The 27,747-nt window shown below is 44.3% G+C and overlaps 1 protein-coding gene across 4 annotated transcripts in view; it reads left to right on the forward strand.

Moving 5' to 3' along the window:
• The window catches only part of OSBP2 (oxysterol binding protein 2), a 344,207-nt gene that overhangs the window by 19,927 nt on the left and 296,533 nt on the right, over positions 1-27,747 (forward strand). The window contains exon 1 of one of the 4 annotated variants that reach the window (XM_037878932.2): positions 2,265-2,412. The exons of 2 other annotated variants lie outside the window; for them this stretch is intronic. The gene's annotated coding sequence lies outside the window, so the exon portion shown is untranslated. Of the gene's footprint in view, positions 1-2,264; positions 2,413-2,452; positions 2,477-27,747 lie in introns of those variants that run through there. One more of the 4 variants, XM_037878933.2, reaches the window with a different exon arrangement.

Raw genomic sequence — 27,747 nt, forward strand, 5'->3', positions numbered from 1 at the left:
AGGAAGATGACAAGCCCATGTTGTTTTTTATTTTTCTATATAAACTAGAGTTTTGTGTTTGGTTATTCATTCTTGTGCTCTTTAAAAATTGGTTGACTCTTTTCTGTTGTAGTGCACTGTCTTCTTCTGTACAAACCAGCAAAGGAAACAATGGCAGCTGAAACCAGTGACCAAGTGATCTGTCAAATGAAAGATTACTAAAGGTGCAGACTGAACTGCTTTGGCCATCAGTTGGGAACTTTTGTTTACGACCCACTGCAATGATGTTGTTGGACAACTTAGCGAGTCTACACTGGAATGTTAAGCACCTGTCCTGCCTCCACCTCCGTTGTTGTTGACTTTCCATCTATTGTAAAGCTTGCCAAGAGGAGAAACTGGAGAGGCCTATTGTGTTGCTTTCTAAAGAGCCATTTGGACAGATGGAGCCTAACACAGGAGAGCTCTTTACTTTATCAAACCTTAGCTGCTGGGAATGCCTGTTCCTTTCCTAGAAATTGCTGCCTACCTGAGGGGAGAGAGAATGGGGAGGTATATAACACAATGCACTTTGAGACTCTAAATGCTTCCCATTGTTACATGTTTGTATCAAGAGAAGGCTGAGCTGTCCTAAGCAACAAGTGGAAGATGTAACTGAAACCTTAGGCTGTCCTCTTGGTTGCTATATTTTGCATACTAACAAGAAAGTGTAAGTGAAAGTGTGGAAAACCATTTAATCTATTCTCAGGCAAAGGGGCTGAAGAACTATGCATCTCTTGAAACAATCTGACTGCAGGATTAATCCTTTGAGCCTGTTGATCAAAGGGATTTATCCAAGGTAGCATTGGTATTGGAAAGCCAGAGTTCTGCATTGTGCTGGCTCTCTTGCACTGTACTCTTTAAAGTACTGTGGGGCTGTTAATGGGGGAGGAGATAGGCCAGAAACTACTGGCCTGCAGCAGACATAAATCGGTGATTTAGAGATGTAAGGTGCTTTCTTCCATTTCAGTCTCATGAACCATCTGGTCTTGATTAGCTTCATGTGCCAGTGTGTAAACTTTCCAAGGCAGCTGTCATTTAAAAAAAAAAAAAAAAAAGGGAAGGGTAACCACCTTTCTGTATACAGTGCTATAAAATCCCTCCTGGCCAGAGGCAAAACCCTTTTACCTGTAAAGGGTTAAGAAGCTAGGATAACCTCTCTGGCACCTGACCAAAATGACCAATGAGGAGACAAGATACTTTCAAATCGGGAGGGGTGGGGGAAACAAAAGGTTCGTCTGTCTGTGTGATGCTTTTGCCAGGAACAGATCAGGAAAGCAGTCTCAGAACTTCTGTTAGTAAGTTAGCTAGAAATGCGTTAGATTTCCTTTTGTTTAAATGGCTGATAAAATAAGCTGTGCTGAATGGAATGTATATTCCTGTTTTTGTCTTTTTGTAACTTAAGGTTTTGCCTAGAGCGATTCTCTGTTTTGAATCTGATTACCCTGTAAGGTATTTACCATCCTGATTTTACAGAGGTGATTCTTTTACCTTTTCTTTAATTAAAATTCTTCTTTTAAGAACCTGATAGATTTTTTTCATTGTTCTTAAGATCCAAGGGTTTGGGTCTGTGTTCACCTGTACAAATTGGTGAGGATTTTTATCAAGCCTTCCCCAGGAAAGGGGGTGTAGGGCTTGGGGGGATATTTTGGGGGAAGATGTCTCCAAGTGGTCTCTTTCCCTCTCTTTTTGTTTAACACGCTTGGTGGTGGCAGCATACAGTTCAAGGCAAAGTTTGTACCTTGGGGAAGTTTTTAACCTAAGCTGGTAAAAATAAGCTTAGGGGGTCTTTCATGCAGGTCCCCACATCTGTACCCTAGAGTTCAGAGTGGGGAAGGAACCTTGACAGCAGCTCATTCACTTTTAAGAGGGAGTGAAATAATCACTTCAGAGTGAAAGTGTTGCTATGAAGTCTTACATCACCACTTCGTGCAGAACATTTCTTTTGGTTCTTTTGTTTCATTAATGAAGTAACAGTTTCACTGTGTGAAGCGAGTTGAGATGCATTCCCAGGGTCATGACAGCAACTTCAGAAGACTCTTCCGTTTTTGTTTGCACTTGTCCACATCAGCACTGTAAAAACCAGTGCAATATTTACTGTCCCTGATAACCAAATTGGCATGGGCGTAGTTTGCAAAAGTCAAATAGAGATAACGATAGCAGTAGTAAGTGTGAGGAGTACTTGCTGATAGGTTAAAGTGACATCCACCCAAAATTTAGGTTTTATAAAACCTCTTATTGGTAGAAATTCTTTCATGACTTTACAAAAATAAACAAGCCAGGGCCCTCTGTGCTTGAAAATGAGACTCTGTATCTTCTAACCTCTGCATAAAGACTTTCCCAAGTTAGGCACTCTTTCCTTCCCAGAGTGAAAGGGATTCCTGCCAAGAACTGCAGGTGAGCAGATCTGAGACTGTGTTAAAACATGCATCTCTTGTGCCTAGAATGCTCACAGTGAAAGGTGAGTGTTTAAGGCTAGGTTCCTTTCTGAACAGTGTCCGTTACCAGATTATTTGAAACCCTGTTTATTAGTGGGAGTCCCGTTTGTTGTTGAACTGTCCTGCCCTTTACCTTTTCTCTATGCTGGGAAAGAATTCCATGCACAAAGGGGGTAGAGGAACTGAGCTGTTTGGGGTTTGAAGTGCTTAGGGTTTTGCAATAGCTCTGCCATTAGAGACTGATGTATTGAAACTCCGCTTTATGTTAAGTGCTTGGGATGAAGCTAGAGGCTTTGTTCCACCCACAGTGTGTGAGCCAGCCCATGCTGGAGGGTACACTGAAGGAAATGGGTTTTGCAGGTGTTACAGGGAATAGATTCTGTCTGGCTCACATCTCCACTGGAAAGAGAATTTGGCCTGCAGAATCTATCTCGATTCTGAGATCCCAGGGGTAACAGTGGGGGCCAGGAATGACTCTCTACTTGCAAACTGAGCAGGTTTTACCGGGAAGAATTGAGATCTTTTAGACATAGCACCACAATGTCATTTACTGATTTGTCAGAGTATAATCACACTCATTAGCGAGCTAAACACATTTCGAACTGTTAGCTGAAGTTGTTCAAATGGCTATCTCCTACATACACTGGCTTACTAGTAATGTCAGTCTGTGACATCGCTCCTTCCTGTTGGAACAATGTCAGGGGACACTGAAATTGGATGGATGTGGGTTCTGTGTAGGATGGGACAAGAATTTCAGCTAAGCAAAACTCTGAAGAATCCCTGCATTCTTCACTAGTAAAAGAACGGGAGGACTTGTGGCACTTGTGGCATCGGATGAAGTGAGCTGTAGCTCACGAAGCTTATGCTCAGATAAATTTGTTAGTCTCTAAGGTGCCACAAGTCCTCCTGTTCTTTTTGCAGATACAGACTAACACGGCTGCTACTCTGAAACTAGTAAAAGAATGGGCGCATTCCTGTCCCAAGACCAGGCCTACACTGGAGATGCTCCAGAACTGCAAGTGCCTAGCACTGCCTTCTTCAATATACCCCCAGTTCTTGATTTGGGCTTATATAACCTGTAAGGTGCACTATATGATGTGGCTTTTATAGTAGCTTGTATCGGGTTCAGCCATTCTGGGAGTGTTTCAAACTGTTGCTCTCATTTCTGACTACTTATGGTTAGACAGGGTCCCTCTGTTAAATCTCCTCCTACAGCTTTTTGAAGGAGGATGCTACAGAAGGGAAAAGAGGCATTTTGTTTTTCCACCAGTGTGCTTAGTTTGGGACCTCATCCCTCTAGTTATCTTCTTAAATAGCAATTCCCTGCCTTAGTGTAGTAGGTTCTGCAGCTAAACCAAATTGGGGCAGCTGCAGAGGGAAAGGGAGTGTGGGAGGGGCGTGAAATCCCTGTATGTACACACTTTTTTTCTAGAGATTCTGGTATTATGTAATCTTCAGACCTATTTTCTTCTTGGAAGCAATGTTCAGCTGAGAGCCTTCAATGTTATGCTGCATTCCTAATGTGTGTATCATCGTCCTAATATCAGTGACGAACCAGCTTTGTAATAGCAGTTTCAAATCAAGAAACTGAAAGCTCAGGCAGACGAACTAGTCTTGCCTGACCTAGGCAGCGCACAAGATGTCTAGCGTTGCACACTAACCTGATGGCTGTGTGGTACAGTGAGGAGCCAGGAGAAAGTTGGCTGTAACTTCAAATCTCCTCCCTCTCTGTAGTTTGTCACAGCTTTAACTTGATTCCCGTATATGACTGCATAAATCTTTACTAATTGTAGTCAGTATAGCAACCCAGAACACTTGGATAACTGTCCAAATGGAACTGTTGCTCTAAATGTATATTTGCAATTGGGGTTTGGTGTATGGGGTCTGTCCCCAGGATCCCACATAATATTTTTTGGGGGGGCGGGGTAGCAGTCACTGCTGTGCCAAAGGTTCCCATTTGTTTTGGTCTCACTTCTGTGAAGGGCAGGATGCATTCAACCCGGAGAACTAACACTGTTCTCCAGGTTGGCTTTAAGGGATTGCTGAGAAGTGATGAGGCTTCTCCACAAAGCCACTGAGCATACTGTCTGCAGCGGTCTCGCCGTGATAGTCAGAGGAGCACAGGGCTGAATTTGGGATCCTTTTCCAGCCCTGACTGGTGGGAAGCCTGCCCTCCCTGCCTTTAGTGCTGCCAAGGATGGGTTTGTTAAATAAATGCACATTGTACATACACAGACTTACAAAAAACTTATTGCAGCTGTTGTATATGTGATTTTTCTAGATCTTATAAAAGGAAGAAAGGAAAAGTCCAGGGCTATGTGGCATGTGGGATTTGCTATCTTGTATGAGCTTTAGCTAACAAGCTTATAAGTTCCTTGAACATGCATATGCTTTCCCTGCATGAGATCTCTCTCCTGAAGTTGCAAGCCTGTTTCTTTTACTGGGAGTTCTCAGTGTATAATTTTTCAGTTATCTTTGTTAAAATCTTTTATTTTCTAGACCAAGTGAAGGCATTAAAGAAACAGGGGCTGTGTCCATGCTCCTGCAGAGTCTCTCACTTCAGCTATTTGAGCTTTAGGCCTAAGTGCCACTAGATATTTTGGAAATGGAAGTTTTTTTAATCTTGCATAACACAAATGAGTGAAGGGATTTTGCTTAGTTTAACCCCTCAAGCCTGGTCTCCTCCTGGAGAAACTGAGCATGGAAAATCTCAGCTTGCGTGGTGAATTTTGCAGAAAGTTGTGTGTGTAAGGTTTGCAGTCTTTTAATATAGCATTTAATTTACTGAGAATTTTTTAAAGGTGTTAATTGAATTGAGGGTATAATGGCACCTTGCAGCTTGCTCTGTGTTGTTGCTTGTTCCCAACCAGTCACTGGGTACCAAATTTCAGTACAGAGTTTTAACTGCTAAGGCTTAAACTCCTAATAACAGTTGCGCTTGGAGATGGAAATGCTGATCCTGACCTTCACTAACATGGCACAAGCAGTGCCTGTAACTAGTGCCAAGATATTGAGTGATAGGTTAAGTCATACAGAAGATACCCTTGGCACGTTAGTAGGCTGCCCTTTCTTTAATGATACAGCTGGTGGTTCTCACTCAAACTTCCAGGTGAAACAGAGTGGCTGGTACAATGTTTTACATACGTGGTTATTCAATGAGTTTTTGATGCAGCTGTGCACGTAGCATTGGTCTTGGTCTTTGTAAATGTGATCTCAAGTTTCATGATCTCGATATCTCAAGTTTTGTCCCCATCTGAACTTGCTTCTTATTTGGCCTTTTCCTTTGAAAAAGGACGGGGTGGTTGTCATGGTGAAATGTGCAGAACTCTCAGCCTTGGAATCAAATCATCTCCGTCCACAGAGCAGATATAGCGCAGACAGCAGTGGAATAAGATTCAGTCCCGTTCTCCCCCCGACTCCACCATCCAATTATGCATCTCACCCCTGACCTGGAGGGGACCAGCTCTGTGTATAGATTCATTGATATTAAGGTCAGAAGGGACCATTATGATCATCTAGTCTGAACTCCTGCACAATGCAGGCCACAGAATTTCACCCACCCACTCCTGCGATAAACCTCTCGCCTGTGTCTGAGCTATTGAAGTCCTCAAATCATGGTTTAAAGACTTCAAGGTGCAGAGAATCCTCCAGCAAGTGACCCGTGCCCCATGCTACAGAGGAAGGCGAAAACCCCCCAGGGCCTCTTCCAATCTGCCCTGGAGGAAAATTCCTTCCCGACCCCAAATATGGCGATCAGCTGAACCCTGAGCATATTGGCAAGATTCACCAGCCAGATACCCAGGAAAGAATTCTCTGTAGTATCAGAAGGAAGCTGACAGCAAGGCATCTCTGGTGGGACTTGCTGAGCAGATCTATTTCATAGAATCATAGAATATCAGGGTTGGAAGGGACCCCAGAAGGTCATCTAGTCCAACCCCCTGCTCGAAGCAGGACCAAGTCCCAGTTAAATCATCCCAGCCAGGGCTTTGTCAAGCCTGACCTTAAAAACCTCTAAGGAAGGAGATTCTACCACCTCCCTAGGTAACGCATTCCAGTGTTTCACCACCCTCTTAGTGAAAAAGTTTTTCCTAATATCCAATCTAAACCTCCCCCATTGCAACTTGAGACCATTACTCCTCGTTCTGTCGTCTGCTACCATTGAGAACAGTCTAGAGCCATCCTCTTTGGAACCCCCTTTCAGGTAGTTGAAAGCAGCTATCAAATCCCCCCTCATTCTTCTCTTCCGCAGACTAAACAATCCCAGCTCCCTCAGCCTCTCCTCATAAGTCATGTGCTCTAGACCCCTAATCATTTTTGTTGCCCTTCGCTGGACTCTCTCCAATTTATCCACATCCTTCTTGTAGTGTGGGGCCCAAAACTGGACACAGTACTCCAGATGAGGCCTCACCAGTGTCGAATAGAGGGGAACGATCACGTCCCTCGATCTGCTCGCTATGCCCCTACTTATACATCCCAAAATGCCATTGGCCTTCTTGGCAACAAGGGCACACTGCTGACTCATATCCAGCTTCTCGTCCACTGTCACCCCTAGGTCCTTTTCCGCAGAACTGCTGCCTAGCCATTCGGTCCCTAGTCTGTAGCGGTGCATTGGATTCTTCCGTCCTAAGTGCAGGACCCTGCACTTATCCTTATTGAACCTCATCAGATTTCTTTTGGCCCAATCCTCCAATTTGTCTAGGTCCTTCTGTATCCTATCCCTGCCCTCCAGCGTATCTACCACTCCTCCCAGTTTAGTATCATCTGCAAATTTGCTGAGAGTGCAATCCACACCATCCTCCAGATCATTTATGAAGATATTGAACAAAACCGGCCCCAGGACCGACCCCTGGGGCACTCCACTTGACACCGGCTGCCAACTAGACATGGAGCCATTGATCACTACCCGTTGAGCCCGACAATCTAGCCAGCTTTCTACCCACCTTATAGTGCATTCATCCATCCCATACTTCCTTAACTTGCTGACAAGAATACTGTGGGAGACCGTGTCAAAAGCTTTGCTAAAGTCAAGAAACAATACATCCACTGCTTTCCAGAGGAAAGTATCAGCTCCTATTGAGGCTTTGCTGGCAGAAATTTGGAGTGGATCATATCCTTAGCTACGGATCAGGGTTAGAATGCTGGCCATCAACATGTTTGAAAAAAGCTCGTTTAATCCCACTTAAACCCACCTAAACCCAACAGCTCAAACACTGCCACAAGTACTCCTTTTCTTTTGTCTCCCTAATGTTTCCTCTTCAGCATCAAGTATTTTTGAGATCGAGTTCACGGCACAGAAATTCACATGTTACCCAGAGCTGACTTTTGCTTCATGAAATATGTGGAGGGCAACTTCCCTGGGGGAGAACCTGAATAGCCATATGACACACTAATTAGAATTTCTCTGCCAGCCATCTGGAATGCAAGGGTTCACTTTTTGCTAATTGTTTGTACCTCCTAATCACTGCTTGTTGTGGGAGAAACATCCATCCCCAATCATACTAATGAAGGGATCAGCCCAATTAGAATTTTGTAGTACCATGTAGCTTTCCCAGACTGCAATCTTAAAGCATTGGCCGTTTATAAGTCCATCGCTCTTACCTGCAGGCAGAGTAGTGTTAGCAAACCTACTGTCTATTATTTGCCGTCCGAAGTTATTACATTGTCCAGTTCTGCTTATTTTACACTTACATGTCCTCTGTTCTTGTCTTTGCCCTGAGCTGTCTCTGCAGCTTATTAAAGGGCATTTCCTAGTGCCTTAGTCAATGTAAATGTAGTTACACAGCGATAGTGCCATCAGTTTATAGTTGAAGCTGATGTTAATCTTGCAGCACAACAGGAAAGTGGAACATGTAAACTAGCTGGAAAACATTAAAATTAAACTGGCTGCAAACTAATCTCGTTGAAAGAGAAAGCATGGGAGCAATATTATTTAGGTTGTGATCTCTGAAGTCCATGGGAAGGTGTACTGTAGTATTGTAAGACACTAAAACGTATCTTAATAAGATCCTGAGTTAAATAAAACTTAATGTGTGGAAAATTGGGGAAGAAGACTTTGGTTTAGCTTGGGGTAACTTTAGGTTTGTGCTTCAGTATACAGGAGCATCTGTCTATGGAAGGCTCAAGCTGATCCAGTTCAGCTGACTTGTCTTTGATTCCTCTCACATTGTGAATTATTACTCTCTGCCCAAGCAAAAAGAGTGATGTGAGAGTTATACTTAGCTGTCCCCGGCTTCCTAATAGGTGTCAGTAATTAATTCTGAATGGCATCTTGGGACCGGCCACTTCTCCAATAGGCCATAATTTTAGCTGTTTTAAAGGCGCAGCTCATACTTGATTTTCTTATACTGCCTTTGTGGTAGCTGATGTTGGGCCTGTTTTGGACACGCTTTTTATGTAAAGATGGTTTTTATGATTTATGATTAAAACTTTCAAAATTGGCTAGTGATAGTCTTGGGCAACCAACTTGACACCTTGAAGGAACCAAAAGTGCTGATCTAGCTACCCTGTGAAAATCACCTGTCAGTTGGGCATTGCTAGTCACTATTCTGCTCTGATCTCTGTTCTAGCTAGGCTCCTCACCGTAGTGTCTGAGCACCTTTCAGTAATGCATTAAGCGCAGTGACTAACGGCTGTTGAGTGTGTTCTCTCATCCTCTGCTAAGGGCTGAACTGTATGCAGGGTAGTGCATTTTTGGAAATTTAATATAAACACACATTGTTATATATCAGAGAAGGGAAGTCAAAGAAATGCACCTTGCATTCAGAGTAGAATTTGGTGTAGTTTGAGATGGTCCTTAGTTCCTGGGGGAGTTGATTCCACAGTCTCTGACTAGCCCCAAGAAAGTTGTCTCCTGCATAGACCAATTTTACCCTTACTGTAGAGAATTCCATTGTGCAGAGGAGTAGAGCTGTTGACCACAGTCTTCATCCTGGAGCTTTAGATGGTCGTCTGGGTATCTCGGGCCCAGACCATAGAGCATCTTAAAGTTAAAGACTGAGACCTTCAGCTTGCTCTGATGCACCATGGGAAGCCGATGGAGGGCCAGTTGTGCTCGTGGTCACTGTGCTTCTGATGAGATTTTCTACAGCATTCTGAACTAGCTGTAATTTTTTAAGCAACTAAGGCGTCATTCCATATCGCATTGCTGTAGCGCAGCTGAGAGTTGACAAAGGCATGAATAACTCATGCCAGGTCATCATCCGCCAAGTTGGGACGGAGTCTCGTAGCCAAGCAGAAATGGTAGAAAGTGTTACTCTCAGAAGAGCTATGTGAGAGCTTAGCGTCAATGTGGAATCCAAGAGCACTTCTAAACTACATGCTGAATTGACCAATTGTGGGTTGGCAGTACGCAACCAAAGAGACCATGCCGAAAACTGCCCACTTGTATCACCTCCGTCTTTTGGAAATAATGGACTTGTTTTTTAACATTAGCAAAAGAAAAGAAGAGAGTTTAAGGAAACTGAGAACATGTTCAAAACCTCCTAATAGCTTGAAACTATTTCTCCTTCTTCTAGGTTTTTAATTTTAGAAATTAAGATAAGTTGCTTTCCCCAGAGTATGAGTTAGTAATTTTGGGTGCAGTGTTAATGTCGAGTACAAAGAGTCCTTTGTGTCAGTAACAATCAGATAATTCATGTGGGATGTAAAGCCAACAGTGTTTTTATGAAATCATTGTAAACTAATGCAAATATTTTTCTTAACCATGTGGCTGAAGGAACTGATTGTAGAAAGGGTGTCTGGTGCAGAGATTGGGTTTGTTAAAACTGTTCTCGTGGCTTTGTCGGTACCCTCCAACAGCCCATTACGTGAGTCTGGCTTTGGCCATTCAGATACATAACGACAGAGGAAGGTTCAGACAGATCTACTTTTTTGGCCACTAGAGAATAGTCCTTGCATTGTTTGCAAGGTTAACTGAAATGAAACAAGCTTTTTGTTATGCAAACGGTAGTATGAGGGAGCGTGGTACAATTTCTGCATTAAAATGACTCCACTGTTCTGAAAGACCTCGTTGGAGATAGCAAGCCTCGCTAGCCGACACAGCTTTAGGATCTTTATGGTGTTGGGGGGTAGGGAAATGAATTGCAGAAGTTGTGTTTGGATTTACATTGATTTTTCCAGGACATTATAAGAGACAGGGTGGTGAGGCAATATCTTGTATTGGACCAACATCTGTTGGTGAGAGAAACTTTTGAAAGCTTGTTTACCAGCAGAAGCTAGTCCAGTAAATGAGATTCTTACCCACCTTGTCTCTCTCCTACCCTAGGACCAGCATGGCTACAAAAACACTGCAAACAGGACATTACAGACAAGAAAGCAATTTTCTTTCCTTCTCTAATAGGAAAGCATCCATTTTTAAATGAGATCCCTTTTAGGTGTATTTTAGTCTGCCTGGTACCTGTTACAATACCATACGGTTACACCTATGTCCAAGGTTACATGTTACGTTGTAAAGGCCTCAATGGTCAGAGTGAGCTGGAATTTCATAGAATATCAGGGTTGGAAGGGACCTCAGGAGGTCATCTAGTCCAACCCCCTGCTCAAAGCAGGACCAGTCCTCAATTTTTGCCCCTGATCCCTAAATGGCCCCCTCAAGGATTGAACTCACAACCCTGGGTTTAGCAGGCCAATGCTCAAACCACTGAGCTATCCCTCCGCATGAGTAGTAAGCAAGGAAGGATGATTGAGTCCGTCACTGCCAGATTCCCATCACAGGGAAATGTCATCCCCTCCCACAGAGTAAAGTGCTGGCCAGTTAGTTCAGTAGGCCTGCTAAGTACTAAGGCCCCAACATCCTTTTCCAAAGACACACTAAAATAGCATGATGGCTGAATTGTTACCCTTGGCTACCCTACAAAAGTGAGCAGGAAGCAACATAGCCAGGAACAGCTAGAGGAAACAAGGCTCAGTGTAGCCAGTTGGGGACTAGATGTGGATGGGTGTGAATACTGCAGCCCTTTTCTCCAACACAAACCTCATCCCAATTCAGTGCCTCCTGGAGAGGCTGGCAATGGAAATTATTCTCTAGGACAGAGAAGAGAAGGCAAAGAGGAGGGGAATATGGTGAAACTATTATGTGACTTTACTCACTCAGCGTTATGCAGTGACTGAGCTGACTGTAAGGCATCTAATTAAAGTTGGAAGCATGACCTAGCCAGATAAGGTGCCAGGTTGCTCTAGATTGGGTCTAATGCTCTAGCAATGCAGTAGTGTTCACCTTGCAGCATCCTTGAACTCTTAGGGTATGTCTGTACTGTGGTGATAAACGTGTGGCACCGAATCTCAGAGCCTGGCTTGCCTGACTCGGGCTTGCAGGGCTTGGGCTGTGGGGCTAAAAGTTGTCGTGTAGGCATTTGGGCTGAGGGCAGAGCCTGGGTTCCGCATCATGGGGCCTGAGCCCTGACATCTGCACTACAATTTTATTGCCCCGCAGGCCGAGCCCCACAAGCCTGAGTCAGCTGACCTGGGCCGGCCGCAGCGTGTCGCAGGTCTTATCGCAGTGTAGACAGAACCTTCGGGTCCATTTGGAGCAATGCCCACCCGGCCAACACATGTATCTCTGCTTCACCATCCTTCACGTTTACAGGCATGTTCATGGGTGAAGGCGGGTGGACTTTGGCTTCCTTTCATGCCATTTCAGTACTTTCCACACAGTTCTGGTAGTGTACATGGGGTGGAGTGTGGCCTGCGTGCATCCTTTCCTTATCTATTTGTGAGTGTTCAGTCAAACATTACTGCCCCAGGAATCGGTGGCTATGTCTACACTGCAGCTGGGAAGCAGGTAGACAGACGCGCTAGCTCTGCTCCAGCTGGCACGCTAAAAACCGCAGGGCGGCCATAGAGTCACGGGCAGTGGCATGGGCTAGGCAGCCGAGGATGGACCCAGAGGGGTCGGGTGGGTTGTACTCGGGGCTAGCTCGTGCCTCAGCATCCATAGTGCTGCTGTTAGTGCACGACTTGAGCCGAGCTAGCGCGTGTCCGTCCGCCCTTGCAGGGCTGGGAGGCGCGCTCCAGCTTCACAGTGGGCACAGTCCATTGCTCCGAAGGTGGAGTTTCATCTAGCTTCAGCCTCCTACTGGAGCTGATGGAAACGCAGATTATTTTTTTGATCCCTAGAACTGTCTTAATTTCCAGCTCAGTTTTAGGGAGGGCCTGGAATGACAAGAGAATTGAAGGGCAGCAGCTGGCGTGCTGTGATTACCCATCTCATGGAGGAGAAAGTTGTGTGCATAAATCCTCTGTCCTTGTGTGCACGGTCAAGGCCCACTGTCTGAAAGGACACATCCTGGCAGAAGTTCCTTAGGGGTGAGCTAGGTACAGTACTGACCAGATTGCTGCAGAGTAGCTAGGAGGCTCTCTGTAGAACTGCTTCCCAAAGCCCGCAATAGAAAAGGGGGGCGATCTGAGAAATATCTGGCCTTGGGACACTGTGTAGGGAGGAACAGGATGGTGCAGAAGGTTCAGTGGAACCAAACAATATTTGTGAATCCTTCTGTTTTATCCCTACTCCTGTTAGTTCTCTGTACGACTGGGGAGACCCCTCACTTCAGGCCTTACCTTTCACACTACTCTCTCTGTCTGGGGCAGCTTTGATTGAGATGTGTTCTGATCTCCTTCAGCATGCAGTACTCCACAGTATGTTACAGAACACAGGGCATTGCAGGCAGCGAAGGCGCTAGGCCCAAAACAATCATAGCAGCAATGGCTGGAGTAACTGGTTTGCAACAGGACGACTTGCATCCTATTTTCCTTTCTCCGTGTATGGCTTTTTCAGTAACTGTTGCATGATGTTGGGTGGGGGGCTGGCAGGTCAGATTCTATTGGAATTGCTGATAGTTTGTCAGTGAGTTTGGGAGTGTTGGGGTCATAAATAGTGGCCTGAGATCTGGTGTCAGGACTGTGAGATGTGGTATTTGACCATCAGACATTTTTTCCCCCCTGACACTGTTACAAGACCCTAGCTAGATGATAGCTAGACAAGTATCCAGTCAACACGGCGTCTGCTGTCCCAGCTGGTATAGACAGTTGATATATGGGTGTGGTCACCTGGTGACAAACCACTGCAGGTGAGGATTGCAGCTGATCTGAATTGTTCCACAGTTTTGCTTCTGTCACATACTTGCTACCCATGTGATTGTTTTGTTGAGCCCAGTTGATGTGAACAGCACTGTCTAGTACACCGAGATGTGGTATTTTGTGACTCTCTGCTATTACAGGATGCATAGATCTCCAGGTGGGTTATCAAAATCTATTGTGGTGAAAGCAGGAGGAGGAAACTGCTCAGCATTCAATAACCTTGCTACAGACATTATCTTTCTTTTTCTTCTGGACTGCAAATCATCTCTCCATTGCTCTGCTTTTGGGCATTGGCATCTTCCAGGTCTCCCTGGTTCACGTCACAGCTCTTTTGCGGAACAGAGGTGTTCCGTGAAACTGCTGGAATTCACATCTCCATTGCAGCACTTCTGTGTAACTAGTGAGATTCTTCAGCTTCTCTAAGAAGCCACTGCTACTGTTCCCTTGGACCCTCCTCAGCACACTCAACCACTCCTTCAGGTTGCCAGTGGCCTTTTGAGGGTGCTAATTCCTGCCAGATGGGCTGTTCTCATTCTCTTTCAGCTTGTGGAGATGCACAAAACAAGATTTTACCAATTCCATGGGCCAAAATACTAAGAGCAGCAGATCTGGTAAGGCTTGGCCCCGAGTACAGAGCCAGGGGCTCAAGTTGGCTTGTATTTGAGCCGCTGGCCTGTGCTTCTGTTTGTGCTGCAATGTCCACATTGGCATTGTTGGTGAGCTAGCTGGGGCAGAGTGAGCGCATGTCTGTCTGCGCTGGAAGGCTTCCTCCCCACTGTTACCTGCTCTGGAGTTATTCTGGGGCAGGGCTGTGGCCTGTGCTATGCAGGAGGCCAGACTAGATGGTCACAATGGTCCCTTCTGCCTTGAAATCTAGGACTCTGTTCCTCCTGCTTTTCGCTAGGCCTATGTCTTGGTGCTCTGCCTTGCTACCCTGTGGCACAGCCAGGAGAGCCCCAGAGCTCTCAGGCTGGACTTCGGCCCTGTGACTATGCTGTTGTAGGGAGAGCTGCACAAGTGAAAGCTTGAACTCCAAATAGCGAGTCCTGATAGGGGGCACTGGAGGGCCAAATACAGTAGGCAGGCTGCTGTGCATCCATTTTTGGTTTAAAGGGACAAGGTCAATGTTTTGCCCCACACTCAGACTTCCTTTCAACATGAAATATATTTAACTTCCCTCCTCAACTTGGGGAATAGAGGAAATCTCTGTGCCCAAAACAAGGACCACAGCACAGATAAAATTCCAATTGCTCTCCTGGACTTGTAAGGCCCAGATTTCTGGGTTCTTCCCAATCGCAGGCACACTGCTCAGGTATCCAGTTTGTTCTTGAGAGCAAGGACAGATTTTGAAATATGTAAAAATCCCTTCTCCCAGAGCAAGAGCCTTGTATATTTCAATATCTTGTCTGCTCATGTGAACAGAGCAGGCAGGCAGAGCGGAGGGGCAGCATCACCCACGCATGTCTGCAAAGCAAAACCCAGCTTAGAAAGCTCTGATTCTTAGTCATACTGTCCTGACAGTAGCCATTTCAGTCTTGTTGGAAAGTTCTTTCCAAATCAGTCTCTAAGCTCATGTCTCCATGGAGCATCTTTCTCATTTTCTCCCTTCAAAAGAAGGTGAATATCAGCAGTATTCTGCAAAAAGCTACGTCTCTCTAATCTGTTAGCATGTCAGAATGGGCCAAGGCAGTGTATGTGTCTCTCCCTGCCCCCAGAGGGCTCACTGCTTCAGTGGGGAAAGATCTTGGATGGGATGGGAGTGTCTTATAGCATTTCCGGTTTAGGAGCAGAGAACTCTACCAGAAGAATTGGCAAAGAGTCCTGTGGCACCTTATAGACTAACAGACGTATTGGAGCATAAGCTTTCCTGGGTGAATACCCACCTCGTCAGATGCAACCCACAAAAGCTTATGCTCCAATACGTCCGTTAGTCTATAAGGTGCCACAGGACTCTTCGCTGCTTTTAGAGATCAGGACTAACACTGCTACCCCTCTGATACTTGCCAGAAGAATGTGATTCCTTTAAATCATTCTAACAGTGAAACTCGGTTCAGCTGTCGTGCTGAAGAAATCAAGCTATTGAGAGATCATCTATAAGTGTCAGATTTGGCAAATTTCAGAGTGGTGAGCCTGGTGTATGACTAGCAGTTTGGCTGCATCATTGGATGGGCTGGGGCAGTTTCTTTACCACATCCTTTCAAAGTCGTGTTTTTTTGAGAGTGCTTGCAGTGTGGTCTGGTCTTGGTTCAGCTTGTATGTTAGTTGCTTTCCACGTTTCGCGTGTGGGATTTTGGAAGGCCCTCTCCTCTATAACTCACCCTCCTACATATCTTCTGTTGTACTGGCTGGGGGCTGCTAGACAGTACATTCCCCTGAATCTCTTTACCCACTCTCCAGAGAAGAGGAGCCACTGCAGTTTTACTGCTTCTTCAACCCTTTTGCCGCCTTGGCTGTTCTTGCCAGATGTGACTGCTGACGTGGGTGTGAACTGTGGTATTGATCTAAGGACGTGGCAGATCGTTTTGCTTAATGAGAAAAGCAGGAGACTGAGTTGAGGGTCTTGGCTCAGAGAAGGAATGTTGTTCCGTGGTTAGAACAGGGGCGTTACTTCCATTCTTGGGCCAGTCACTATCTCAACATGTGACCTTGGGCAAACCCTCTCCGTGTCTGTTTTCCAACTCATAAAATGAGCAGTTAACTGCTGGAACAATTTATCAAGGCTCCTGGTGGATTCTCCGTAACTGACCATTTTTAAATCAAGACGGATGCTTTCCTAAAAGATCTGCTCTACAAATTATTTTGGGGAAGTCCTGTGGTCTGTGCTGTACAGATCAGATTAGATAATCACAATGGTCCATTCTGGCTTTAGGGTCTATGAATCTATGGAAAATGGATATTGTAATGCTTTCCAGCATGGTGAGGACTAATGGATGCTTTGGGATCCACAGGCATAAGGTGCTGTAAGTACCCCGCAGCATTAGCACTGATTTCAGTCCTCCTACACAGTGTGGCTTCCCCTATTTTAACCTCTGTGTGTTTGGTTTTCTTTTCTTTATGGACGATTTTGAGAGAAAGTAGGACAAACCTAGTCCTCTCATGTAATCGCAATGCAGCACCTGGCTGAGTCCCCTTGGTTCATTAATCATCCAGCTGCTGATTGCGGATTTAGGGAGGCAGAGAGCTCTAGGTAGCAGCATCTCCTCAGCCTGTAAGGACATCACGTGATTTGACTGATCTGAAACAAGCAAAAGCACTCAGACTAGAACACTGAAGTCACATGGTGCCATTATTTGTGCTTAAGAAGCTATTTCTGGAACAGCACTTCAAACTCAAACATGAGCATATATATTTTCCCTGCAAAACTGCTGGCTTCGTGTATATGGCTATTACCAAAAATGTGCAAAGCCTCTGTTGTCTTGAGTCTTAGATGCATAAACCTTCCTTCTTGCTATGATTTATTTGTTTATGTACAGTCATTTCACACACACGCAACTAATCATGTTAGATAGGCTAGACTGTTCATGAAAAATTGATATCCCGGAAGGAGCAGAACGTATGGCAAGAAAAACAGATTTTCATATAAATGGCATTTTATGAAGAATTTCAGTTTTCTTAAGCAGAGCTTTGGTGACAAAACTACTACTGTATTTGAATGGTAACCTGGCCGCTGGCCAGTTGTGCCTATTAATGCGTTATAAATGTTAAAAACGCAATTATTTATTGTAGCAGCTTTATGTTCAGTGATTACGTACAGACACTTACAACACTGCTTTTCCCAAGGCAAAGAATGACTCAGACATCTGCTTCTAAATTGTGCTGGCTCTCATCATGACAGCCTTGTGCTCTAAAGGGAAGAACAAATCCTGTTTGTTAAAATGTATGACTGGAACTTCTGAAGGAGAAGCAGAATATAATGTGCATTCCAGACATTTTAGCTGGTTTGAAGGAATGAGATTTTCATGTAAATGTTTAATTCATCCTTCATCTCTGGGTTAGATTTTAATGGGAAGGAAAAGAATCTTAGGGATGGCTGTTAATTCTCAACACTTGATTGACTTCTTGTGCCTTTCAAAGGACTGGCATGGAGAGGTGGCTGGTTTCAGAAGCACAGTAATGGTCCTCACAGCAATATAGTGGCTCAGCTTCGTAGCCAGCTCACTTCACCTGGTGTAATTGAATTACAGAGCATGGTGGCATTTAGGACATATCAGGCTTACCCATTTAATCAGGCTTTAACTAAGGCCTCGTCTACACTAGAAATTTAGGTCAGTTTAACTGAATCGGGGGGGGGGGGGGGTGAAAAATCCACATCCCCTGAGAAGCATAGTTAAGCCGATCCAAGTCCCTGTGTAGACAGTGCTAGGTTGACACACGAATTCTCTCATCGACCTAGTTACCACCTCTTGGGAAGGTGAGTTACCTACGCTGATAGGAGAACTCCCATTGGCAGAGGTAATGTCCACGCTGAAGTGGTGCAGCGGCCCCGTTGTAGTGTTTTAAGTATAGACGAGCCCTGATTTCTATGAGACGAGTCGGGAGGTCCTGCTACGGGACAGATAAAGGGGCAGTGCAGTTTATTCAGTCATTCTCATGACTGACTTAATTTATAATTTTTTTTCAACTTCCTGTGGAAAGTGCACAATGGTTACCATAGAAATACAAGAGGAGATGTATTAGCTCCTCCACCTCAAGAATTCTCTGGTCATTGACTGAATATGGCCTGCTGGCTTTTTCAGTCATCATCATGGGAAAATCATTTACCTGTTCAATCGGACCTTTTGTGGTAGCCTGATGGGGCTGATAACTTGCAGGAGGAATGTACTTAAATTGCATTATAAGCTTGCATGTGTGCCAATGACTTCATATCAAATTTGCTCCATTCAACTTAGTTTGACTAACAGCCAGCACTACAAGCTCACGCTGGGATCTGAGAGTCAGTCAGGGCTATTTCTGGTTCAGTGATCCCTATGTGTGCACAATAAATAAATAAAAATCTGCAATCAGAACTTAGCCAACAGTTTTGTTTCATGAGCCACAATAGAATCCAGCTTGTTCTCTCCTAGCTGTATGGGCTCAGGAATTAACAGTAATAAAAGCTTACTTGATCAAGAGTCAGCAGATGAGTCTAAATAGACCTGGGATTGATCTGTTGCATTAAGTTGGTGACACTTTTACACTGACCTATCCTTTGAGCAGTCTCCAAGGACTCTTTTTTTCGAGTGCACCTACACTCTGTTTTTAACACTTCTTGGGTACATTTTTTGAAAGTGCTGAAGCTCCGTTTTCTGTAGTGATTTATGCACTTGGGAGCCTAAGTCCCATTGCCTTTCAGTAAGATTTAGGCTCTTACATGTCCAAATCACTTTTGAAAATGGGGCTTAGCTCATAAGGCACTCAAGGCTTTTGGATATGTTAGCCTTAGTCTCCATGGTGAGAGTTCTTGGTGGAAGTTGGTTAGTAATTGCGTGATGGGGCAGTCACACTTTGGGGTGCAATCCAGACCAGTGAGGGGTTGTCACCTCTTATGCTGTAACCCTAGTGCCTCACAATGCTTCTCCACTGCATCTCTCTGCCTGGGGAGCTCACTGTCAGCAACAAGCATGCAGGTCACGCTCTGAGTGTCTGTTCCGTTGTTATACCAAAAAAATAAAAACCAGCAGGATCTTATTAAAGGGAAAAAGGCAAAATACCACATTTATTGTGAATACAGAAAGAATCATAGTAAGCAGTTAGTTATAGCTATAACATTCCATTCAGTCTCATATTTATTCACACATTCATTCATACAAACACACACACACAGGTTCTGCAAGGTTGTTATCATAGTTACCAGCCTTAGAGTTGCTCGTGCCAAGCCACTGGCCAGATGGCCTGGACATGAGGAGGGAGCAGGGCCTTGTCAGATGCTCATCTGATGCTCCTGGAAGTTGGTTTGCGGAATCAGACCCCAAAGTTCTCACTTTCTAGAGTCCATTTTTATAGGAGTTTCTTCCTATGCCAGTCTGTGGGAATTGCTTCATCATGCTGTTGCTGAATCAATCAGCAGATAGCACATTCCTGACGGCTCCGTGCTACTAGATGTTATCTTGTTCTTTGGCTCTCCCATTCTTGAGGCTGTTGGGTGGATTCCAGACTGCCCTCCGGGGGTCCTCTGGTTATTTCCACTTGACGCATTCTTCAGCCGATGGACACTGGATTCTTAGGCTGGCACCTCCCTGATCATTCAGTTATTATCCACACCAAGCATCCATCCACATACATCCTCTATCTCTATTTTAATCACAATTGTTAACAAAGCGAGATGAATGCAACAAAAGGGCGCTGTTTCTGTTGTTGCAGAGTATTGCTTTGAGTCTCTCTCTGTGTGAGTAGTTACAAAGAATTGCTTTGAGAACAGAAAAGAAAAGAAGTACTTGTGGCACCTTAGAGACTAACCAATTTATTTGAGCATAAGCTTTCGTGAGCTACAGCTCACTTCATCGATCTAAAGTGATCACTCTCCTTACAATGTGTATGATAATCAAGGTGGGCCATTTACAGCACAAATCCGGGGTTTAACAAGAACGTCTGAGGAACGGGGGGGGGGGGGGGGAGGGGAGGAATAAACAAGGAGAAATAGGTTACTTTTTATAATAACTCAACCATTTCCAGTCTCTATTCAAACCTAAGTTAATTAGAATTAATTTACAAATTGGATACAATTCAGCAGTCTCTCGTTGGAGTCTCTTTTCGAAGTTTTTTTGTTGAAGGATAGTCACTTTGAGATCAGAAATTGAGTGACCAGAGAGATTGAAGTGTTCTCCGACTGGTTTTTGAATGTTATAATTCTTGACATCTGATTTGTGTCCATTTATTCTTTTACGTAGAGACTATCCAGTTTGCACAATGTACATGGCAGAGGGGCATTGCTGGCACATGATGTCATACATCATGCTGGTGGATGTGCAGGTAAACGAGCCTTTGATAGTGTGGCTGATGTTATTAGGCCCTGTGATGGTGTCCCCTGAATAGATATGTGGGCACAGTTGGCAACGGGCTTTGTTGCAAGGATAGGTTCCTGGGTTAGTGGTTCTGTTGTGTGGTATGTGGTTGCTGGTGGTATGTGGCTGCTGGCAAGGAGTGGCCCTGTCTCCCAAGATCTGTGAGAGTGCTGGGTCATCCTTCAGGATAGGTTGTAGATCCTTGATAATGCATTGGAGGGGTTCTAGTTGGGGGCTGAAGGTGATGGCTAGTGGCTTTGTTATTTTCTTTGTTAGGCCTGTCCTGTAGTAGGTGACTTCTGGGAACTCTTCTGGCTCTATCAATCTGTTTCTTCACTTCCGCAGGTGAGTATTTTAGTTGTAAGAATGCTTGATAGAGATCTTGTAGGTGTTTGTCTGAGGGGTTGGAGCAAACAGAGACCTCCCTACCAACACTACAAAAAGGAGGATTCTAGGTGGACTCCTCCTGAAGGTCGAGACAGCAGACTGGACTTCTACATAGAGTGCTTCCGCCGACGTGCATAGACTGAAATTGTGGAAAAGCAGCATCGCTTGCCCCACAACCTCAGCCGTGCAGAACACAATGCTATCCACAGCCTCAGAAAGAACTCTGACATCAAAATCAAAAAGTCTGACAAAGGAGGTGCTGTTATCATGAATAGGTCGGAATATGATCAAGAGGCTGCTCGGCAGCTCTCCAACACCACTTTCTACAAGCCATTACCCTCTGATCCCACTGAGAGTTACCAAAAGCAACTACAGCATTTGCTCAAGAAACTCCCTGAAAAAGCACAAGGTCAAATCCGCACAGACAGACCCCTGGAACCCCGACCTGGGATATTCTATCTACTACCCAAGATCCATAAACCTGGAAATCCTGGGCGCCCCATCATCTCAGGCATTGGCACCCTGACAGCAGGATTGTCTGGCTATATAGACTCCCTCCTCAGGCCCTACGCTACCAGTACTCCCACCTACCTTCGAGACACCACTGATTTCCTCAGGAAACTACAGTCCATCGGTGATCTTCCTGATAACACCATCCTGGCCACGATGGATGTAGAAGCCCTCTACACCAACATTCCACACAAAGATGGACTACAAGCCGTCACGAACACTATCCCCGATAATGTCACGGCAAACCTGGTGGCTGAACTTTGTGACTTTGTCCTTACCCATAACTATTTTACATTTGGGGACAATGTATACCTTCAAATCAGCGGCACTACTATGGGTACCCGCATGGCCCCACAGTATGCCAACATTTTTATGGCTGACTTAGAACGCCGCTTCCTCAGCTCTCGTCCCCTAACGCCCCTACTCTACTTGCGCTATATTGATGACATCTTCATCATCTGGACCCATGGAAAAGAAGCCCTTGAGGAATTCCACCATGATTTCAACAATTTCCATCCCACCATCAACCTCAGCCTGGACCAGTCCACACAAGAGATCCACTTCCTGGACACTACAGTGCTAATAAACGATGGTCACATAAACACCACCCTATATCGGAAACCTACTGACCGCTATTCCTACCTACATGCCTCCAGCTTTTACCCTGACCACACCACACGATCCATTGTCTACAGCCAAGCTCTACGATACAACCGCATTTGCTCCAACCCCTCAGACAAACACCTACAAGATCTCTATCAAGCATTCTTACAACTACAATACTCACCTGCGGAAGTGAAGAAACAGATTGATAGAGCCAGAAGAGTTCCCAGAAGTCACCTACTACAGGACAGGCCTAACAAAGAAAATAACAGAACGCTACTAGCCGTCACCTTCAGCCCCCAACTAAAACCCCTCCAACGCATTATCAAGGATCTACAACCTATCCTGAAGGATGACCCAACACTCTCACAGACCTTGGGAGACAAGCCAGTCCTTGCCTACAGACAGCCCCCCAACCTGAAGCGAATACTCACCAGCAACCACATACCACACAACAGAACCACTAACCCAGGAACCTATCCTTGCAACAAAGCCCGTTGCCAACTGTGCCCACATATCTATTCAGGGGACACCATCACAGGGCCTAATAACATCAGCCACACTATCAGAGGCTCGTTCACCTGCACATCTACCGATGTGATATATGCCATCATGTGCCAGCAATGCCCCTCTGCCATGTACATTGGGCAAACTGGATAGTCTCTACGTAAAAATAAATGGATACAAATCAGATGTCAAGAATTAGAACATTCAAAAACCAGTCGGAGAACACTTCAATCTCTCTGGTCACTCAATTTCTGATCTCAAAGTGACTATCCTTCAACAAAAAAACTTCGAAAAGAGACTCCAGCGAGAGACTGCTGAATTGGAATTAATTTGCAAATGGGATACAATTAACTTAGGTTACTTTTTATAATGACTCAACCATTCCCAGTCTCTATTCAAGCCTATTTCCCCTTGTTTATTCCTCCCCCCCCCCCCACTGTTCCTCAGACGTTCTTGTTAAACCCCGGATTTGTGCTGTAAATGGCCCAACTTGATTATCATACACATTGTAAGGAGAGTGATCACTTTAGATAAGCTATTACCAGCAGGAGAGTAGGGTGGGGGGGAGAGAAAACCTTTTGTAGCGATAAACATCCATTTTTTCATAGTTTGTGTGTATAAAAACATCTTCTCTATTTTCCACAGTATGCATCCGATGAAGTGAGCTGTAGCTCACGAAAGCTTATGCTCAAATAAATTGGTTAATCTCTAAGGTGCCACAAGTACTCCTTTTCTTTTTGCGAATACAGACTAACATGGCTGTTACTCTGAAACCTGTCATTATTTGAGAACAGACTCTGTCTTAGAATGTACTAACATAATTAGCAGATTGCAAGTTTCACACAGAGAGGAAGAGAAACAGTACCAAAAACGAAGAGACCTCTTAATTAGTAATACCCTGGAATTTAAACTATGGGGAATCAAACTCATTTGTGATTTTAATACAGAACTTCTTTAATATGATCCAACATAATGATGGAAGCTTGCTTATATTTTCCAAAGTTCAATGACCTCATGCTGTTCTTCCCTTCCTGTGGATTTCCTATCCCCTCCTGATTTCTATGTAAATGGGGCTTCTCCTGGTTTTGTCACAGCTTGCTTAATTTCATTGGAGACAGGCAGATAGCTGCCTTCCCTCCTGTCCGGAAGGGACCCTGTTTCCTCCTTTGTTTGATTGCAGACTGTAACTCATAATATTAGTGAGTATCCTTAAAGCCTTATGTAGCGGTAATACATACTCCTCACAATGATCTCACCAGTGTGTCATTAACTTTCAGAAAAGACCTCCCTTGTTACACTTCTATAAATCAGTTGATTCAATTGTTTATCACTTGAGAGTCAGCCTCCCTGCTTATAATAGACCAGTAAACCTTTGCAATGAATTCTGCTCAGGAAGGACCTGGATCCAGTGCACCGGTTGTGGTCCAATCTCTCCCAAGACATGTAGAACCTCAGTAAGCAACAGTGGCTGAAATTTGAGCATGGAAGACCATGGCAATAGTCCTTTCAATAGCTTGTTCTGCCGCCATGGACATGGACAGCTTGGTCTGGATTCAAGATTGGAGAGCGCGAGTTCCTGGAGAGACTTGGAGGAGGAAGGTGTAGATGTCTGTTCAGAGGCTTTCAGAGAGAAAAGGATGTAATTGGAAATGGTCTTAGCCTTGTTGACGAAATGTCAGAGACTTTTACCAAAGCAGTTCTGTATGTGCATCTCTGTCAGAAAGCAGTTTTTGGGCATTTGCTTCTCAGAGAAGGGACCATAATAAAATTGGGTAACAATGTTGTAAGAGCACTTGTGCTGGTGGGTGTTAGCTAATTGCTTTTAGAGTCAGGAAGTGTCCCTCCATACAGTGCATTGCGCAGAATGGACATGTAGGTGCCTTATGGGTCTCTCTACCTTGCTATGACGTAGCAGCAATTGTGACTGCTGAGGCAGGCATTGATTGTTAGTTTGGCATGGCAACTCTGCTATCTCTGGAAAGGGAATATTGAGCCTCCCAGAAACAATGGCTGATTTAAATACTTTCTGAAGAACATTAAGTCCCAAAATATAGGAAACATTTCAGTTTGGCTTAAATGATTGACTCTCTCAGTCCAAGCACTCAAGCTACTTTTTTGGTTTGTGCAGTCTGTTAGCTCAGTGCCAGGTATTTATAATGAAGGCTACCTTCTCGTCACAGAGGTCATGGAAGTCAGGGAATCTGAGTTCCAGAGACCTACCGGACACAGGACTGGAGCTGATGGCCAGTGGGGCCCTGGCAGGGTTCCAGCAACAGGCGACAGCAGCAACAAGTGATAGGGGGCCCCCTGCAAAGGTCCAGCGACAAGTGACAGATTCCTGAGGGGGCCTTCCTTAGGGTTCCAGCGATGGGCAACAGCCTCACACAGTGGGAAGGGGGGGGACGCTGGGCAGGTGGCTGCCATCCCGTTTTCTCTTTGGGAAATATGGTCACCCTGCAGCTCCCAGCTGCTGCGGGTGGAGGGGGGAACCCCACAGCTCCCAGTCACCATGGTGGTGGGGGAAACCATAGAGCCGCAGCAGCAAAAGTCACAGACAGGGTCACGGCTTCTGTGAATTGTTGTTTATTGCCCGTGACCTGCCCATGACAGTTACTAAAAATAACCGTGACAAAATCTTAGCCTTATTTATAATCAGCAAGAGTCCGTATGTGCAACATTTGAAGTTAAATACATGGGATGAGATATTTATTATGCACCTTTGATGACCACCTTTGCATTCTACCCATTAATCGGGATGCATAAAAATCAATGATTAAAAAAAACCCATACAAATCAGACTTGTATTTAATGGAAATAAAGATCTGATTTAAATACTTTTTGAAAATAATCCTATTTAAAATTAAATTTTAAATAGACAATCTATACTATATTAAAGCCTATATTGAGGGTGAAACTTACCGTAATGTATTAAAATCATTTATATTAAATAAAAATCGAGCAGTAATGTTTGCTGCCAAACTTTTAAAGACAGTCAAACCATTGAATTGGTGAACTTCACCGGCTAAGCAACTGGAACCAGAGCTTGTTGAAGTGCTAAACTGGTGTTTGACAGCGGTATCCTCTTCTAACTTCAATTAATTCAGATAGTTCAGTTCAATGACTAGCTCCTTCTAAGTTTGAAACATTGATTAAGAGTTGAAAAAGCAGGAAAGCATATTGTTCCCTTCCAATCAGTGAGTAAAAATGAGCTGTGAGAGGATCTACTAGTTCTAAAAACTTGAAGGATCATAGAATCATAGAATATCAGGGTTGGAAGGGACCTCAGGAGGTCATCTAGTCCAACCCCCTGCTCAAAGCAGGACCAATCCCCAATTAAATCATCCCAGCCAGAGCTTTGTCAAGCCTGACCTTAAAAACTTCTAAGGAAGGAGATTCCACCACCTCCCTAGGTAACGCATTCCAGTGTTTCACCACCCTCCTAGTGAAAAAGTTTTTCCTAATATCCAACCTAAACCTCCCCACTGCAACTTGAGACCATTACTCCTTGTCCTGTCATCTTCTACCACTGAGAATAGTCTAGAACCATCCTCTTTGGAACCACCTCTCAGGTAGTTGAAAGCAGCTATCAAATCCCCCCCATTCTTCTCTTCCACAGACTAAACAATCCCAGTTCCCTCAGCCTCTCCTCATAAGTCATGTGTTCCAGTCCCCTAATCATTTTTGTTGCCCTTCGCTGGACTCTCTCCAATTTATCCACATCCTTCTTGTAGTGTGGGGCCCAAAACTGGACACAGTACTCCAAATGAGGCCACACCAATGTCGAATAGAGGGGAACGATCACGTCCCTCGATCTGCTGGCAATGCCCCTACTTATACATCCCAAAATGCTATTGGCCTTCTTGGCAATAAGGGCACACTGTTGACTCATATCCAGCTTCTCATCCACTGTCACCCCTAGGTACTTTTCCGGAGAACAGCTGCCTAGCCGTTCAGTCCCTAGTCTGTAGCGGTGCATTGGATTCTTCCATCCTAAGTGCAGGACCCTGCACTTGTCCTTGTTGAACCTCATCAGATTTCTTTTGGCCCAATCCTCCAATTTGTCTAGGTCCCTCTGTATCCTATCCCTACCTGCCACCGTATCTACCACTCCTCCTAGTTTAGTATCATCCACAAATTTGCTGAGAGTGCAATCCACACCATATATAGTGTGGTATAGGATATAGTGAGTCAATTCATTAACTGCAGATAATGCTTCCTTTCCTTAATCAATCAGTTAGCTTTAAATGCAGGACATGTTCTGATAAACTTTTTTCTTATATCCAGCACATTTGAGATTATTTAAATTAAACTAACTTTAAATGCAGTTTGTGCATTTGTAACTGAATTTTTATCTCCATCCAAATGCAGCTTGACAGAAACAGAGTGAAACGTTAATCTAATAAAAAAAAAAATTCATCAGTCACCATTTTGTAGCATTATAAAAATGTAAAGATTAAATATATGAATAAATGTATGTTAAGTTATATACTTGTTTAAATTTGCGTAGCTAGAGTGCATCCTCCAAGTTTAGTGTAAAGGCTGTATTTAGTTGCAAATCAGCATGTTGTAAAGTTTACTAACAAACGAAAATCAACCTTTCTTTAGGAAAATAACTAATGTACAAAGAGAGAACAAGATTAAAATCAATGATTTAAATAAAGTTTTCCTGCTTGCTGATTTAAATTTGATTTAAATCAGTCTACCCTGCTTTTAATCCATATTTCCTCATACTAATACCCCAGACCTCTGAGAAGCTTGGAACAGGAATGTGGAATGGTTACAATGGTTAATAATTAGAACATTTCTAAAATAGCTATTGTAAAATGTGGCATATGCAGAACTCATGGTGTGGTATGACGGTTTTGCTGGCACTCATTGGTGTATCGGGGTATCCCATGTAATGTCGTCATTCTGAATTCCTACCGATAAATGCTTTATCCCACATAATGTAGGAACAATAGGAAAGAGTTGTGGTACTGAAATGGGTCATCTGCAATTGCCCAGTATGTGATGGCTTCTGAAGAAGGCTAAACCCTTCTGTAAGACATCTAGCCGGTCTTTTGTGCTATAGATGGTGGAAAGATATTCATTGATCAATTGCCAGGGAAGGAAGGAACATCCTGAACCATGGAGGCTTGTTATGTTTGTGCAGCTGCAAATGTTGTTCACTATTCATTTTTAAAATCCAGCCACAGTATATTTCAGTTCTTTGAGGATATGCCCCTGTAGGTGCT

Source organism: Chelonia mydas, chromosome 15 (genome assembly GCF_015237465.2).
Source record: "Chelonia mydas isolate rCheMyd1 chromosome 15, rCheMyd1.pri.v2, whole genome shotgun sequence".
NCBI classification, from domain to species: Eukaryota; Metazoa; Chordata; order Testudines; family Cheloniidae; genus Chelonia; species Chelonia mydas.